At 37.5% G+C, this 19,545-nt stretch overlaps 1 long non-coding RNA gene across 1 annotated transcript in view; it reads right to left on the bottom strand.

Moving 5' to 3' along the window:
• The window catches only part of LOC118599683, a 145,642-nt gene that overhangs the window by 92,549 nt on the left and 33,548 nt on the right, over positions 1-19,545 (bottom strand). The window contains exon 2 of the long non-coding RNA XR_004949136.1: positions 12,624-12,717. This is a non-coding gene — a long non-coding RNA (uncharacterized LOC118599683). The remainder of the gene's footprint in view (positions 1-12,623; positions 12,718-19,545) is intronic.

Below are 19,545 nucleotides of genomic sequence, written 5' to 3'. Positions count from 1 at the left end.
AATGCAAGAACCGTTTCTAATCCACTCTCATTTGTGATTATGACATTATAGAAAGTAAGGGGAAGGTGCCTGAGAGGTTCAACATGACAGAGCGCACTCAAGTCCCAAAAGCATGTAAAACAGTAGAAACTCTGCTTTATCAAAAAGCTTTGACTGATTCACCAGGTCTTCACTGTAAATGACAATTTGTTCTCAATTGATCCTCCTGGTGAAATAAAGGTTTAAACATGAAAATAACAAATGATGAGGATGGTCATATTTCTACTTTACACTCGTTGGTTTAAAGCAGGGGTGTCAAACTCAATCGCACAGGGGGCTAAAATCCAAAACACACTTTAGGCCGAACAGGACAAACATTTATTGAACACTAACACTAAATTTTTTAAACTTTAAAAACTTAACGTTTTAACATAAAAATGAATAAAAACAGACAGAAATTTTATTCCATAATAAATCAACTTGAATCTTAAATAACTTTCAATATTTTACTCTTAATTAAATATATTTTGTCAAAATTATACAAGTTAAGAGCAAGATAACATCGGGCCATTGATGAAATGAATAAAATGATCTATAATTACCTGGCGGGCCGGATCCGGCCCCGGGGACTTGACTTTGACACATGTGGTTTAAAGGAAGAGAATCAGACCAACGCAACTAAAGCTGAAAGCAATTATCCCATTGACTGTATATTAGAACTGGACCAGAGTGAGTGTGACGTTACTCATAGAAAATCAATTACTTCAGGTTCCAATGAAATAAAGTCAATTCAGTCAACAGTTTTTTGCGATATAGATGCCACCATGTTGGAATCATTAATTGTATATGAGAATTGGACTGAGTGACCCCTCCCTCTAGTGTTCCAATCAGGAAGTACCCGCCTGTCTCAAAATGCTGAATTCATTCTTGCTCTGATGCATCTTCTTAACATGTTTTTGCTAATCCTATTTTTTTCATGATATTTTTGCTGTCACACAAGTTATTTAATTTATAAACTGACCAGTCAGATGCCGCATTAAAAGTAGGTGGTCTCACATTGGGGGAGGAGTCACTCTGTTCAGTACTCATATACAGCAAATAATTTAGTCCTGGATTCATTATTATAAGAAACAAAATAAAAAAAACTTCCCAAGAACTTAATAATAAACTTATTTATTTTTTAATAAATTTTACTTGTATAGAAATGTAGTCCTACCAATACTAATACTTGTATGATAATATCTTTCAGGTTAAATCTAAATCTTCTTTAAAGTGAATTGTTTATCTTTAGACAAAACCACTCAATTTTATTAGTGATTGAGATTTAAATTTTGCTGAAATATAAATACACACTTTTACAGCTTCTAGAGTAGATTATTATACTGCAGCTGCATGCCCCATAACTGGGATTGCAAAGTAGGAATTCAATTTTTAAATCTTTGCACTGGCTCTCAGTCAGATTAGAATTGATTTTAAGATTATTTTATTAGTTTGCAAATTTGTAACTGAATTGGACTTTCATTTTTATATGAAATGCTTATAGCTTGCTTACTTTTATTAGATTTTAGATTTTTTTTTTGTTGTCTTTTTTATAGATTCCTCAGGTCCTCAGGTGCAGGTCTGCTGTGGTCCCCGTGGTCAAAAACCCACAGAGAGGCCACATTTCAGCACTGTGGGAACGGCCTGCCCAAGGATACGACAGCTTTATCTACTGTGGAGGCTTTTAAGAAAAAAACATATCTTTTTTGCATAGTTTTTGTTAGTTTTTCATTTTCTCATATTTTAATGTGATTTTATGGACAGTTTGTTTTCTACAATGTGTATGCTTAATTTTACTATTATTTTTTTTATGTAAAGGCCTTTAATGTGTTCTGTAACAGAAAAAGTGCAGAGTAAAAAATAGGTTGAATTTGAATTAAATGTTTTAATAGAAGCTTAAAGACTGAGTGAGAACAAAAATATAAATTCTGAGCATCTTCTCATATCTTCTCTCCATGAGGACGTTATGTTTGATCTGTAGTGGCTAACAGCTTTGACCTCTTCACTGTGGTTATTCACTGAGGTTAAAAAACCACAGTAATGCACTAAAAGGATCCTTTATTACACAATATACCACAAAAGATTTAGTCGGTTCAATTTATAAACATTTAGACAATGTTTTGTCCATAGAGGATCCGGAAGCTATTTAACTAATTCGACATCCTGAATGTGAAAATATGACACAAAGAGAAGCAAAAATGTTTAAGGTGAGACTGTATCTAAATGACAGAGACGTCATATGTTTAGAACTTCTTTCTGGGAAGAGATGATGGTGGTGGGAAACAAAGAAAATGTTACGGGGGAAAAAAAAGGTGCAACAGGCGCCAACATAATCAGAAGTTGCGGGTAATGTGCATTCAATCACCCAGTGGATGAACATCTTTCACATTATTAGCATGACAAAAAGCACAATCATTTTGGATATGCCTGAGTGCTGTTTTTCATTAACTTTCCAATAAGTTATTACCAAAAATGTCAGGAATGCAGTGAAAACTGTAAGCTTTGGCCCGAGCCAAAAAAAAAAAAAAAAATAGAGAGAAAAAAAATTAACAAAAAAAAAAAAGTAAGCAAGACAAATAAATGTCAGTTTGGAAAACGAATAGTAAGGGAGCCAAAAGGGTGAAGGGACAAGAATAGAGCAGGAGTAAAATGTCGAGAAGTGTTAAAACAGCAGATCCAGCTCTAAATGTGAAGTAAATCCAGTTAATTTTGACATTTGTTCATTTAATGCAGCACATTAAAACTGAGACGTCCAGCTGGGAAACAATCTTCAGGCAGCTATTAGGGAACTCCATCAGCCGTGGAAAAGACAGTCTTAAATGTTCATTATGATGTTTTACAAACTCTGATATAGTGGATTCCACATTGCCTTTTTTATTTCACGATGTCCTGCTGAGATGGAAAATTCCTTTTTTTCCCCAGCATATTAAAATTTGACATACGTTAGGCATCAAAATGTTACAGTCTGAAAAAAAGATAACATTAACCAGCAACTGTGTACAAAAATAAGAGATGTTTTTGTGAAAATACTTTCCCTTTAATATATATTATTAAAAATTTTAATTTCAGTTCTGTTGGTAAATTATGTCATGATCATCTATGCTTTTATAATTTTCAATGTTTTTGCAATTATTTCTGCTAACGCAATTTTAAGGGGTCAGAAAGTAGCTTGGTAGGGTTTTAATTTGTAAAAATGCTTCTAAGAAAATACATTTTAGATTTACAGAAGGCTTGTTTCTTCCATTGAAACCATTTAGAAAAATGAGCACCACAGATGAGTAGGTGGATCACACTTATCACACCCAGCTGTCAAATGTTCTTTGCCAATTCTAATTGGGTCAATTCCAACAACTTTCTTTAACTGTAACGTTGGTAGGTGGTGTTCTGGGACCAGTGAGCATGGGCTCCATGGATCCAGATTCTACTAGATAGCAAGAGAAGTCACGCAGAGCACTACTTTTTGAACTGACAGAATACCAAAGCATGGTGGAGGTAGTGTAATCATTTGGGGGAAAAAAATGTAGAGTTATATTTTTGTAACCGCTAGAAGCAAAATCAAAGCAATTCAAAGCAATTTAAAGGCCAGATGACACCTGCAAATTAACCTTCACGGATCAAAAAAAGCTTTTTTGCAACAAAGAAAAAAACTAGCCAGACTTGGGGCTGATATTCCAAAAAGTAAATATGTATTCATTGAAATGATCTTTAAAATGTTGTTTTTTTTTCTTAATTCAAATTCATTTTGTTGTTTGTTCCTTTTAATCTCTTAAATTTTTCCAAGTGAGATCGAAATATATATTTAAATGTAAGCCGCTTTATATTCTCCTTTTTAAAAAACGTATTGATAATTGTTTACTTGTAATATTGATAAGTGAATTAAGTAAATATTCATTTTATATTTTTGTCATGAGCTAAAATCTTTGCTCCCTTGAAAAGTCATTTACCTTTGACTTCAAGATTCAAACAAAGACATAGGCAGAAAGAAAATCCAAAACCTGACAATTGAAAACATTGGACAATCAAAACTGTAAAAAATAAATAGATAAAAACAAAAAAAACAAAACAAATGTTTATTAAAATCTAAGTAGAAACATTTTTATTTGTCCATGTTTTTGGCCATCCTTGCTAACAAAAGTCTTCAGACAGAACATTCCTGTGGGTTTTAGAGATGTGGTGTATATTCAGTCTGACACTTTGTAAGGTTTTTGCATGTATTGTGCAGCAGTTACATGACAGCTATGATTGACAGCTGTTTTATTTCTTTATTTTTGAGAGGGGGGTTTGATCAAGCTTCTACTATGTAATATAAAGGAACCTAAGCTCAAATCTGCAAAAAAATGATCGAGAATCTGATTTAAATTTTACTGCTTTACCTGCTGTTTAATTCCACTAAGTTATGTGTACATTTATTATTTGAGTAAATTTTTCTGATACTAAAAGATTACTATTACTTTTTAAGTTGTTTTCTAATTAAAACATCAATAATGTAAATATAAAAAAATTAAGATCATTATGAACTAGTGTAAGTGACTTTTGAATAAGGCAGAGTTCTTTTTTAATGATGTTACCACCAAATTTTAGGCTACAGTTTACACCGCCCTCGACAACATACGTTCAAGCAACTGCTTTCTATGAAAGCTCTACGCAAACGTGCATTTTAGGCTTCCGCATTCAAAACTCTCGCCATTGTGCATTGCTACGCAAATGTCTATGACCGTTTTTGGTCTATATGTACAAAATGCGTGGCCAATGAACAGGTGTTTATAGTTAAACAAGGTTGTACTTTGACCAATCAGGAACTTGGATTTGGTAGTGACGTATCAATGGTGTCCTGTTTTATTCTCTGAAGAGCCAACTGTTTGAAAATTGATCTCTGTCACAAACGGGCAGACAGCTGGTTCCACGTGCAGCAGGGTTATTAGTTCAGACAGGAACTAATCACAGCTAAAAGTCCACAAAGCTAAATCAGGGTCAGACAGGCAGAGGTCAATCACGAGCATGGGATCATCAAAGAAGAGAGTAGAGTACTCAGAGGCAAGGGTCAGGGCAGGCAGCAGGCAATCAGAGATAAAGCAGGGTCTGGTACGCAGAAGATCAGGTCCAGATAGAAACGCTCGGTGATGCAGGCAGGGTGGCACAAACAATACTTCACACTGAGTGTGGCTCTGTGTGCTGCTTAAGAAGCAGGTGGCAGATTGTCAGATTGGAGACAGCTAAACAACTTCCAGAAATTGTGCGCTGGGGTTGCTGGGAGATGTAGTGCAGTCAGTACTCTACAGATGGCTCTCGCCGGTGACCAGAGGCGGAGACAGAGTGCTGACTCGACAATCATGGAGGAGAAAATAAATGCAGTTTGTCCGCGGATGGAATTATATGGCACCAAGTCTTTCATAAATCAAGAAAGAGAAAGTCTGGAGGAAGACTTGCACCGCTTAAACATTTCGCACAAACCCTCGTCTAATTGTAGGTGGCAGACATGTTATAGTGTCAGGTAGTGATGTGTGATCAAGAACTTGGGTCACATGGTGTGAAAGTAGCATGATATGTTTTTACAGCTTTCGTTTAATCCAAGAAAAGAGCTGTAGGAGTGCCCTATCTTCATGGAGGACACAAACCCAAACAACAGTTATTTTTCCTTTACAGTAACTATTCTATTTTTCTTTCTTAAATCCTGCTTTCCACCTCTGAACTGATGAATGACTCTCCTCTCTCCAGTTCCTTTGAAAAAAAACAGCCAATGAAAATAAGCTCAACAGTGCAATTTAGAGAGGCTTATAAATCAATCCAGGAGAGTGCACATATTTCTGTAAGAGGAGAATTTATATGTTTAATTACCGAGCGCAGGTGCCAGGCCCTGGCTTTACTCATTACAGTAAGATATATGAACGGCAGCGCGAGCCCGGATAGCGCAGGACAAAAGGGAGGACAAAGTAATTAGCCGACTGTTATTTAATGGGATGCTTCCTCAAGTCGATCACAGCTCTCGTCGTGTCTCTCCGTCCATATGCTTCAATTCAGAACTCATTTCATAAAAGACCACTGGTGGCAGGTCGCACAGCAGCAATTAACACTCACTATGCAAGGAATCGGCAGGGAATGAAAATGAAGTGTTAAACACTTTATTATGTCATGGTCCAGCTTTTCAGCAGCCCACTTTCCTCTGCGTTACTTCGTGTTTTTCTTTCTAACAATTTTCCCCAGATAGAAGCAGTACTCAGAGCAGCTGAGTGGACTGACAAATGCCTTTGGCCACTGAGAGGTCGAGGTTGGTTTTGGCCACACTTCTGTGCAATGTGCCAAAACTAGGATTTATCCGCTATTGTGGTAAGTGGTTTTGGCTGCGGGTTTAGCTTTAGCCATTTAAAGCTTCTCTCTTTTAGCTGATGTGTGTGTCAGGGCTGGTGGCACCTGTAATGTGTCCTCAGAGACATTAGCCAGAGCACAGCTTGAGTGCCAAGAACAGGTCTTAGCCAGTTTTACCTCGAGGACTGAACATTTACCAAGCAGAGCCATGCCAAAGACAGACGCTGACCAAGAGGAATGCCAGCTTGTTTTCCACAAGGTAACAAAAGGGATTTACACAAAACAACATACGAAAGACTCCTAAAAGGAGTAATGCTTACTCGACTTAATTGAAGAATATTCTTACGATCCAACCAGATCGATCTGTCTAAGGCAAGTTGTTAATTGAATCAACCTTTACCATTATAAAATCCTTAAAAAATTGAATCAGTCAACTACGTTAATGTTGGAAAATACCACTTTGATTGAGGCATGGTAGATTTATTTTTACTATAACCTAAAAATGACCATCAAAGGGGACAACACACATGATGAAGCAAAAAAATATTATGAATTACAGTCCAATGTATGAAAACATTTTGAATTTTACAAAGACATGTGACCATACAGTGTGGTAGAATTTTCTAATCAGGTTCCATTTTTATTATTTTGATGTGGAAAACCAACAGTGGGTTGAACTTTATGAAACTAAAAGGTGAATGCAAGAAATACAAGGAATCTGGAAAACTTCAGGTTTGTGTCTCCTAGTCACACTGGTTGAAGTCTTAACTAAAGATTTCCTGGATCCATTTTAGGTCATTATTGGATTTTTCAAAATAAACCAATATCGACTGTGAATCTTATCACCACAAATTACGATAAAAATTGAATAACAGAAAAATTAACCGTTACACCGCTGCTAAAGACAACTGTTATGGTAACTCCAAAGCAAAATATTACAAAGATACATAAAAACGTTTGAAAATATGTTCATAGAATTTAAATTTGAATCTTTTATTTGATCAAAAAAATTAAACTTTTGAAACAAACATTAGGTCTGACTGAAGAATAAAATCAAATAAATTTTACTCATAAGTGAATCATAGCAATATTTACATAAGAAATATGATGTGTCAAATATGAGATTTTATTTTGGTAGGTGTTGATTTTTTTTAAATAAGTTACCAATTCTCAATTTTTTAAATTATATTTTTTATTTTTTATTGACAATAAACAGTATACGCCAAATTCATATATATACAGTTAAAAATTCACTACAAAGTTGTTCTTTTTCATTTATTTTTGTTCTTTTTTTATGACTCGTTGAACTATTTACTCAGTTTGCTTTATTTCAGGATGAAAAAAATACAATTAAAGCTTAAAAATAAACATTTACGATCATTCTTTGCAAGATTTTACCAACATTATTAGATCATCATAAATATGCAGGAGGATATATCAAGGCTGTAATACAAAATATTACAATCTGGAACGTCTACAGCTGGAGTAGGATCTGAGGCAGGCCTCTAATTACCCACTCTGACCAGTGAATTATAATGCCAATTCACAGCGGACAAGCTAAGCCCTCAGCCCCACGGTTTACACACTCAGATCCACACAGCAGTAATAGTTTTCTTCCATCCAGCCCGGAGGCGTTGTTTGGCCAACACTAAACCCGGGAATTCCTCACTGGACAACTCTTGGCGTTTCCTGAGCGCAGTGCTCAGGCTGTCTGGCCACAGGCTTGTGGGGACTGGCGGGCCATGTGCTCCATGTTCTCTGGCAAAAGCCCAGCCTGAGTTCATAGCTTTTGACCTGCATGTTGGGGGAATGGATTTGGCAGGAGCTGGAACATATGAACACTGGAGTGTGTCGCCCAGAGCAGTTTGGCCTGAGTTGCCATGTTGTACAGGCTGACACTGGTTGAGTTAAAACACCTGATGTTCGCAATCTGTCGCTACACCAGTAAGAGCTACTCTGCTTCAGCAGTCTGATGCCTTTTTACACCACATGAGTGCAACACATACTCGATCTGGCTTAGATATACAAGCCATACAAAAAAGAAATATTGACAAAAAGAAAAACCCTTCCCTGATAAGAGAGTTGGTTTGACTGGTTTCCAAATGTAAGGTCTGATTATTGGATGTAAAGCCTAGCATCACTTAGAAGTCCAGCACATATGTCTAGGTAGGAACCGTTATGATTTATGTGGTTCTACTGAAACCTAAAGAAGCTGCTGCAAACGTGCTGCATTTCAGTGCCCTGTTTCATTGAGGGTCTCAGGACATGTCAATCACTTCTACTCTGTTCAGTAAGTTAAAATTCTACCCAATCCTTCTGCCTTTCCTGCGATAGTGGGCGGGCTCATTTCAGACTGCTGATGGGGTGAGCACGAGCAGCACTTAAATGTCTGGCTGCATTCCACAGCAGATCATAGAAGCTTAACAGGTTGCTGTGTCGCATCACCCAATCAGGAACTCAGCTTTGGGCACGTGACGTTTTCAGTGGCGTTTTGTCCTGTAACAGTGTGGCGGTTCTCTGACTGCAGGTGGCCTCCCAGACTTCAGTGGTGCTCGCTCACTCAACACGCCGGGAGAAAGACAGCCACCATGGATTTCCTGAACTGAGATGTTTTCCTTATTTTTTTCGAAACAATAATAAAAAAGGTTCTCTATTTTTCCCCCCTCTCAGGTTATTGTGGGACAGCCTTCAAACTCAGTCACAGAGACACAGAAACAGCAGAAGCGGCTGTCATGCAGACAAAATGTATTCTTCTAAACGGGGACTTTGGAGCTCCTACTTGGTTTAGGTCGACAAAAAATTGGACCAAATGGCTCTTTCAGCACTAAAGGTTGCAGACCTCTGATCTAGATAAATGTTAGGATTATCAAGAACATGTTAAGGAACGGTAGCAGAACATGAATGCTTATTCTGACAAGTAGAATGATCTATTTATTTCTGTATTGAAGTCTATTCAGTTTTGTTTTTTTGGAACCAGTAGGTACTTCCTGTTTGGGACACAAGGGGAGACAGGTCATTCAATCCAGTTCTCATTTACAGTCAATGCTATGACCTAAATGTGGATTCAAACCCCCAATATTTCAGTCTTAAGGGCAGACACTCTACCACTAGCCTACTAAGCTGTTTATTGAAGGGTTTTCTAGTCGTGGCAAGTACGACACATGTAGACACAGCTGTCCATGGAGGTGTGTTCACATGACTGCTGACATACAAAGTTTGCAGACTGAATAGATATTAGTGTTTTATGTGGCCTAAAAAGATTCCTTTAAGTTAAACTTCAGACATTTGGAAAATGTTCTAATTTTCTGGACAAACCAACTATAGAATGTGATCATACCTCATCGTCTTAACAAGCATTGAGCTAAACACCCTGCACCCAAGCATAAGTGGCATTATTTTAGAATAAGCTTTATTTAATATATATGGCACCTGCCCTTTAGGACTTTTATATTAAAAAATTAAACGTCATTGTTTTTACTTTTGACTTTCCCAGACAGTAAAAGTTTCACAGACAGAAACACAAATATTCTCCCTACCTATTAAAATAAGTAACCAAATGGGGACAAAGGTAATAAATGATACGATAATAATGATATGATAATTAACAACCTTTTTTGAATTAATAATATATTAGATATTTTTTATGACATGCTTATCAGATTAAAAACGTCTGTCATTACAGTGAAATGTTGATCTGCAGATGCAAAAAACAAGTTTTAAAATGATATGCGAAAATGAAAAGTTATGGAGTAATTATGATAATGTTATGTAAAAGTCATTATCTGTTTGACAGTTTTAGTTTTCTAACCCACAACTTGCCAGAAATCTGACGTATCAATGGTTGAAAAGGGAATTAAAATTTTTTGAGAATCAAAAACGGGACAAAATGACCCACTGAGGAGGTTCAACCTCTACAAATGATCAACAGACCTCTTCATTCAGCCCAGTAGCAGAAAAATAAGTATCTACTGGACAGCAAATCACATTAAGGTCAATCACTCAGAAACAAAAAACTAGCTTAACAGGATGAAATGACCTCTTTTAATACTGTCTTTACCTCTTTTTTTGTTTTTTGTTTTTTTTCTTTCGGACAGTTACGGTCATTAAGACATGTTGATTTGGTCCTCTGAAGTCACATCAATTAAATCTCCCCTCCCCCTCAGAGATCCAGCAGCTGAGGAGGACGACGAGGACTTATTTGTTTTGTCATAACAATTGCAGTAATATTAATTATAAATGTATGTACACTTAAATCTATGTTAGCTCTTTCATTTAAAGACTAAATCTTAATAACTTGTGTTAATAAGATTAAATATTTTGTTTACCCCTACTTGTTGCACCCCCTGTAGGCCACAATGCCCATAGCATTTGCCTTTATTGCCTAATGGACTAGCCTGCCCATGAATATTCCATTCACTGGTACAGTAGGTTTGGGGTGGCTGTGGTGCAGCGGCAGGGCAGTTGACCTCTGATCGGGAGATTGAAGGTTCAATTCCCACCTTCTCCGCCCATGTGTTGAAGTGTCCTTGGGCAAAACACTGAACCCCACATTGGCTCTGGTGGTTATGGGTTGGAGCCAGTGTTCGGCAGTGGAGCCATCATCAGTTTGTAATATATGTGTATGAATGAGTGAATGGGTCTGTGACTCTAAAGCGCTTTGGGCCTTCAAGGACGGTAAAAAAAGCGCTATACAAATATTTACCATTTTAGTAGTGTAGTCTTCTATTTGTTTGGATTCTACCATTGCAATCAGATCTTTGTTTTCATTCTATAAAACTAGTATCATATATCAAATCATACAATACTTAACTTATTGAACTTTAAGAATTTAAACAGAGAGAAAAGTGTAAAATGTTGGTATCTTTCTAAGAAAAGTGGATAAAGTGTGCAGTGAGGGGTTTTACAACCTTAAAAAATCTGTAATCCTACTTCACGGATTTCATCTATTGCTGGCTATTTAAGGAAAGTGGTTTAGCAATAAACGAGGGAACTCAGTATCATACTGCAACAGCACTGATACATTTTATGTTAAGACAGAAAACATATCACAATGCTAAACACATAACAGTTGAGGTATGTATCTCACAGCTATATCCCATGTACATTCAATAGGAATATATGCTTCGAGTTCTCCAAGTGACAATGTTATTCTTGGTACTGGAGGTATTTAGTGTGAGTTTGGTTTAGATTAAGAACAAAGAAGAAACATGTTTTTTGTTCTTTCTTTCAGTTGTGTCATGTCTGCTCAAACAAGACCGTTTTGCCAACAATGATTCCAAATGTGTTTTAGTCTCGAAGAACCATTGGTTGAGCCTAATAAATGATAAAAATTGCTGGTGGAAGACACTTTTCATCCCCCAGATCCAACAGGTGAGTTCCTTCACCAATAAAGAACGTCAGCAGATGTAAATGACCCACTGACTGGACACAGAGACAGACGCTGATGGGAAGTTTAACGCCTTTTGTTACATTGGTTTCAATACATTATTCAAAACGTCATATTACATTTTTACTGTAGCTCCATATCAAATTAATCACAACATTTAAAAAAAAACTGAATTTTATCAGTTTAATTTATCAAGACAAGCTATATGTTATTTTATTATTCTGCTAATTTCTTTAGATTTTGCATAAAAAATCAAATTAAATAATTAGCTTTTGTGTTTGTGTGAAGGACAAAATCTCATTGTTAGGCTTGTAAAGACAAATGGTTTATCGGCCCTGCGACAGACTGGCGACCTGTCCAGGGTGTACCCCGCCTTCGCCCATCAGCGGCCGGGTTAGGCTCCGGCACCCCGCGACCCCGAAAGGGAAGAAGCGGTCAAGAAGATGAATAAATGAATGAATGAATGCAAAATATATTTTGTGAACATTTTATTTAAATTTTGATCTTATACTCTACCATTGTTTTTTATAAAAACACAAATATGTATGTCAATAATCAGGATCCTGTAATCAATCATAAACACAAGCAAAGTTTGTTTGCAGTACTTCCAGTTATAAAACTTAACTTTTACATATTTTTTTTAAAACACACATAATGTAGAATCTATTAAATCCACATTTGGTGAAGAGAAAGCTTATTGGAACAACTAAAAACAGACTGATGGATTAACTGACACATCCAAGCTGACTAACACTGCTCTGGATTATCTACTCTGTGCTGGGGGATGATGGGTGGAGAAATGGAAACAAAGCGGCAAATCTTTTCTGCGGGTAACAAACTTTGAATGTCAGCGAGCGTGACGGCCACTGACTCAAGCGGGGGGGCATACGGAGGCAAAGTTGGCATGAATCCCTACCTGCTTGAGAGTGCCTGGCAATCCTCCAGTCGGCGTGCCACCTCGGCTGCCTTCTCTCCTCCCAGCTCATGGCTGCATGCCCCATTTCCACTCACTGGGGACACAATTAGGAAAACGGCAAAAAAGAGACAAAAGAAGGAGAAATCACGATCAGATAGTCATCAAACAAAAAACGAGGATGGCTTTTGTTCGAGGAAGTTAGAGTCAGTCAGCACATCTTTCAGTCGGGAGCACACAATGACCAAGTCAAGCAAAAACAGGAGAGCAATCAAGCAGAAGCATCTAAATCTTGTCCAGGTATGAATCAGCTGTCCGTCTCATCTTTAGAGGGTTTCCAAAACAGCAGAATAAGCGACTTCATAGGCCTAAAGACAAATCTAGAGAAAAAATAACAGCAATTTAAGAACTAGCAGATCTTTGCATATTTCCCAAACCTTTATTTTCCTATTTTACACTAAACTTCTGATTCTCATGATTTTCCTTGACGTTATTTTTCCCCTTCAGCTTAAAGGCTGCAGGATAATGCTTTAAAAACTGCATTAGAAAAGTGACATTTCAATAACTATTTTATTTCATTATTAACTTCACTTTCAATGGTTATTTATTCATGTCATTGACATTCTTTAACATTGCAATGTCCTTCTTGTAATTGTGAACTATTAGCAGTATTTGAAAACAAATTGTTTTTTTTTTTTAGAAACAATTAGCATTATCAGCAATCTTTTATGGGCAATTCAGTTTTTAAACTGCGTTACATCTTCTATTATGTTTATCAGTTTTCCATTGTCTTGTGATATTGTGTCCATAAAATAAAATTTGATCATGGCCACAATAAATAAAATAAATAATCAATATCTTACTTGTAAAGTGGGGATGTCTTATTTATTTATTTTTTTTTTTACCTACACCAGCATCTTGAGCTGGACGGTGGTGCAGTGGTTAGCACTCTCGCCTTACAGTGAGAAGGTCCTGGTTTGAGTCCTGGCTGGGACCTTTCTATGTGGAGTTTGCATGTCCTCCCTGACGTAGGTGTGACTTTTCTCAGGGCACTCGAGGTTTCCCTCCATAGTCCAAAATCATGCTGCATAGGTTAATTGTGTCTGTAGGTGTGAGTGTGTGGCCCTATAACAGATTAGTGACCTTTGAAACACTGGATCAATTAACAAAAACTCTGTAATTTGTCACACATACAATTATTAATTTTCATTGAATAAAAATACTGAGTTGATGCTTTACTCAACTCAAAATTAAATTTGATATAAGCAAATATTTTTAAATGTAACAAATGACAGAGATGTTGTTAACACTAGAAGTCCCACAGAGGAGCCATTTGGCTTTTTTACCTATAAAACCTGCACTGCAGCCAGTTGGCTCAAAGGCTTTTAGCCATTATCCTTAACCAGGTGTGAATTGAGGCTTTTGTCATGTAAACAAGCTCCACCAAAGGTGGGGCCATGCTGAACCACTTCAACAAAACTTGTTTTCATTTTGCCATCTGGGACTTCTAGTGTTAATTGATCAAATGTTTGACTGTTTACAGTTTGTCTAGGGTGAACCTCACATTTGTCCAACAGTAGCTGAGATAGGCTCCAGCAACCCCATGATCCCAAAAGGGATTCAGTCAGTTCTAAAAATGGATGAGTGGACCTTGCACCATTATAAGCTCCAGCTTTGTTATAGCAATCAAAACCAACATTAAATGGAAACTAGAGATTTCAGACACACACTCCGAAATGTTTCAGATGTTGATGTAACTTCTTGCAACAAATGACAAACAGCATTTTTCATGCAGATTCTTGTCTTGAATGAAAAAATCCCAAAGTAAATCTGATAATAAAAGTAGGGGTGTGACATTATATCTATTAAACAATCAGATTCTGTTTTACTCTTTCGTTCACACAGCACATTTTTAAACTTATTAGGCAGATGATATTAAAACATCTTATAAGTACACATTTTTCTTTACACTGTTTCTTGTTGTTGGTTCATTTGTTTGTCTTAGATGTTTTTATTTTCCTTTAGATGTTACTAAATCCAGTTGTGTCTCTTATTTCCAAAAATGGCCATATTGGCACAGTCACTTTCAGCATAAGAATGTTTCTTTTGGGTTTCCATAGGTAAAAAAGAAATTAAGTCATAATATAAAACACAAGAAATATTGATAACTTAAAAATTTGAATGTAAAATGCAACATTACATTACTTAAAATTTACTTTTTTTAATTGTGTCCCCTATGTTTTACACCAAAATGTTACTTACACAAAAATGATTGAGAAAAGCCTGTGTACTAAGTTGCACTATTTTATTAATCAGTTTATAAGAAGTAACTAGTAAATTATATTTTTTATATTAAATAAATATTTCCATCTGACATTGTGAAAAAGAACTTTATTTATGTGGCCTTTTAAAAAGTATAAAAGAAGAAAGAGGTTTAGGAAACGTGAATTTGGATGTGTGGGGTGGGAGGGTGGGGTGGGGGGTTGGAGCCACAATGAGGGGCAAAGTATTCCCCAAACTAATCTGAGTTAATCAGGGCACTGCCCCAGTGTCCTAACCCCATCTACCAACACACACGTGCACGTTGCTGCCTACCCATAACCCCCTGTGTGTGGGCGGTGGTGTTCCCATGACCCACTTTAGACATCTGGGTCAGCTGTATTCAACCAAGAATCCACACACACTCACACACACACATGGCCAGGTGCAAACAGACAAATGAATCCACAAATCCACATTTAGCAAATTCTTTTCTGGCACCCTGTTTCCAGAGGAAAGATTGCAGCTGATGCAGCACTCATTACTGAGAAAAGGCTGCAAACCTGTGAGGCATCTGCGCAGTTATGTGGCAACCATGTACTCCTGCACGCCCAGAGTTCACCAGCAGTTGTTCCTCTAAGCGTTAACTCATCTCAAGACCCAGTCATAGAATGGTAGGGGTTCAAATCCACCCTCTTCACCGTGAAAAAAAGGGCACATTGGAGAAAGAAGCGTTGCAGCGATGGTTGTACAATTTTTGTCGCAGAGGGGCTTTTTGAAAGAGGCAGGAAGTGGGAAAAGGGCACATGAAGAGGGTGGTAAGGCTTTTTAAGCGCAGGGGAAGGACTAGCTATATCGTTACCAAAAATAAAAAAAAGAGGAGGAATGGAAGAAAAAAACTTTTTGAAGTGTGTTTGTGTTTGAGGCGAAGGAGCAAAGGTGTGCTTTTGCGTTTCAGGCAAAAGGCAGGAGTATGCTTCAGTGTGAGCATGTGTGTGTGCAGGGAAGTCCCTCTTGCCAGTTTTAAAACCCATCCGTTGCCCAGGTAAATGGCATGCCGTCCTCTGTACATGCCCAGTGGCTTTCTTCTCCTCATCACAGGGAAGAGTTCAGAGGGCCAGTTAGCACCGTTCACAGCGGACCCTGCGGCTTCACTCAAACACACACACAGGCAGGAATGCACACTCCAGGATTTGCTAAGACGTACAGAAGGCTACAAATACATTTGCACATGCTCACAGGCTCCTGTAAATTAATGCAGCAGCAGTTGTGCATACATGCACACACACTCGAACACACTCACATTTGTGTGCACAGTTGGCCTGTGGCTAAAGCGTTCAAACAGCCGGGATATTGAAATCCAGCAGAAGGGAGAACAGTGGATTTTGCTGAGGTCCATAGTAGGTTATTGATCAAGGTTGGCTTACCGTGAAAACTCTGCTCGTGGCCAACGGCCATTCAAACCAGAGGTGTGTGTTTGGGATGCCAGTGTGTCAACTCAAATCTTGCTAAAAATAAACAAGCACAGGTGCACACAAGTGTGTTTTTTGTGTGTGTGTTAGCTCTTGAACATAAAACAGTGTAGAAGGGCTCCAACCAGCTGCCAAAACTGCTTGTGTAAAGCTTGTTTTTACAAAAATAAGATAAAAAAAAAACCTTTTCCCTACATCTAAATTTGACCACTGGGCTCTTTTGACTAGACTGTCCTCTTTCCTCTCTAGATGTGAACCTTTTGTTGTTCTCTGTCTCCACACTTACCTCACACCATGGGTTTTGTCCCACATCCTGTTCTGTTTCCTGCAACCATGACTTATCACAGTGTGGACTCCAGTGTGAATCTTTACAATTCCCCTTCAGGGTTTGAGGAAATTTAACAGCATGTGGCTACCTGAAGACATAAAACAGCAAAGATCTAAACAAACTAGAGACTGTTTCCTCTGGGTTCCTTTTGGTTTGCATGATTTTTAGTCGACTTCTATCAACATTTGATTTACATTCAACCAGAAACCCCAACTGACTCCCAGAACTTTTTCATTCAGGGGGTTGACTGGTACAGGTGCTGTGGGTTTTTTGGGTTGTCTGGTCCCCTAGATTTGGGGTGTCAAACTCAATTGCACAAGGGACCAAATCCAAAACACACCTTTAGGCAGGGACCAAGCAGGATAAACATTTATTGAACATTGTAAGCTGAATTTGGCCGCTGAAGATGCTGAAACTGATAGCTAAAAACGCTGAAGCTGATAGCTGACAATGCTGATGTTAATAGCTTAAAACACTGAAGATGACAGCCAGCCAAAATATTAGCAAAATGCCAAATTAGCCTAAAAAACTAAAATAAATAAATACAAAAAAGCTAGCATGTAGCTGAAAAAAATAGCACAACTTCAAAATATCCTAAAAACTGCAAAATTAACCAAAACATCTAGCATGGAAATATTAGCCTAACTCCAACCAACACAGCCTAAAATCTTTTTGAAAAAGCATCAATTTTTCCAAAACACCTAGCATGTAGCTAAAATATTAGCTAAACTCCAAACAGTCGAAAAAAAGGAAAAAAGCCTAAATTAGCAAAACAGCTGGCATGTAGCTGAAATATTAGCTTAACTCAAAAATAGCTTGAAAATCTTGGATAAACTCACCCTTGGTCAGGAGTTATTCTGCATTCATGTAGTACTTGAATATTTGTTGTTTTCCTGATATTCATGTGTGATTTCCAAGTTGGAAAGTCATTTTCCTGATGACTCCAACACCACATGAACGCAGCATTTCTGAGTCCGAGTTTTTCCCTCAGGGACATTAAAGAAAATCACACTAAAATGAGAGTTTTAAGATAGAAAATTGTCTGCTTTAAAGTAATTTCAGTCAAAATCAAGGCGTGTTTTTGTCCAGAATCCATGTTATTTCTTTTTCTTATGAGCTGAATCACCAAAATATGTCACAAACCTGCTCCTGGTCCGGCCCTTCTGTTGAATTTTACAACCCTTTGTGGCCCATGGGTAAGAAAGTTTGGCCTGTTCTAGTTGTTAGTAAGATACAAGTACTGGCTCCTTAATACTAAACACTGGGGTGTGCTTGTAATATGTAAGTGCCCACACAAAATACACTCATTCCTAATGCTGCACACACCATTCAAGAATGCGTTGAAAACAGATCTTTTAGGTCACACCCATCTGTTGCTACCTGATACTGGGGCACAAACTGCAAATCTCACAAATCTCACTCCAGGCTTTTTCTCTCACAGCTCTATTCTGATATATGAAAGACCTGGTGTTGCATAATTCCAGCTGGGCACAAATGCAACCATCAAACCACAAGTATTAATTTGTCCTCTACGACCTATTTTCAAACAGTTGGCACTTTTGTGAATTAAAAGAGACGCCGTCCATGAGTCACTTCCAAATCTGAGTCCCTGATTGGTCAAAGTTCCGCTGATATAACTTTTAGTACATGATGTGTGTAGAGCCCGAAGACGGACTTAAAAACGTCGCAACATGTGAACGTGAGAGTTTTGAACTCGGAAGACTGATATACACAGATACATTGACATAGACTTTTTATTGAAAGTAGTCGCTTGAACACGTATTTGAGAGTCTGGTGTGAACGAAGCAGAAATTTTCTGGAACCCGTTGGATCCAGAAAGCCAAAATCCTATAGACTTCTACTGAGCCAGAGTATATATATATGTTAAAAAAAATTAACCCAAACAAATCATTGAAAAATACAATATGATATATTGGGAAGAGCAAACAAAACAAAAATAACCACATTTTGGAAACCTCTCCATTTGGGAGTTTCATAATGTAAAAACAAGCAATAGCTAATTCCTTTGATTGTTGTTAAACTTCAAATGTTGAAATGTGACCAGTTCCTCAAGCCTTCTTCTTCTGCTTCAAACCAAAGAAACTTCAGTGAAGAGCAGAAAGTCTTTTTTACATTTGGAGTAGTGGCTCACGCACATGCTAACACTCCCATTAGCCTTCTCTTTTTCTTTCTAGCGATAACAAAAGTGGATGTATGCACCGTCTTCCTCTGATGTTCAAGACCTTTAAGGCCTTGCATCAAACAGCTTTCATAGACACACTTGAACACACACAAACAATACCAATGAGTCCTTGTAACACACTCACACACCAAACCTCATGCATTTACATGCATCGCCTTCACAGTAAGGATGAAATGAACTGCTTTTATCTTTTAACATACCAGGGGGATCTCAAAAGCAGCAAAACAGTTTTGACCTCTTGTCTCTGTTTTCTTTAACACTTCATCTCCTCCTGTGTCCCGTAACACATCCTGCATTTGAGCTTCTTTGTTCCTGCCAAAATCCTCCTCGAAACACAGAGTTACGACAGCAAAGTTACCCTGCTTCTACAATGAGCTGAACATGGCTCAGATTCTTAAATTCAGATTCATAAAAATAAATTAGGAAAATAATGCAGAGTAAACTGCAGTGTTGGCATCACCAGAGCAAGAAGTCACTACTTTTTGAGCTCAAGAATATCCTTAGATGCTACCTCAACAAAGCTGCATCTCTTTAACCCTTTCATGCCAGAGCTTTAGCTCCGGTGTTCTTTTGACTATCATAACTCTTCAAAAGTTTAGGGAATTAACATAGTTCCAGTGGATTCTAATGAGAAAAAAGCAGCCTTGCACTGATATGCAACAT

This window comes from Oryzias melastigma, linkage group LG15 (assembly GCF_002922805.2).
Source record: "Oryzias melastigma strain HK-1 linkage group LG15, ASM292280v2, whole genome shotgun sequence".
Classification (NCBI taxonomy): domain Eukaryota; kingdom Metazoa; phylum Chordata; class Actinopteri; order Beloniformes; family Adrianichthyidae; genus Oryzias; species Oryzias melastigma.
The sequence above is the reverse complement of the archived record's forward strand: the minus strand, read 5'-3'. Positions and strand labels throughout refer to the sequence as shown.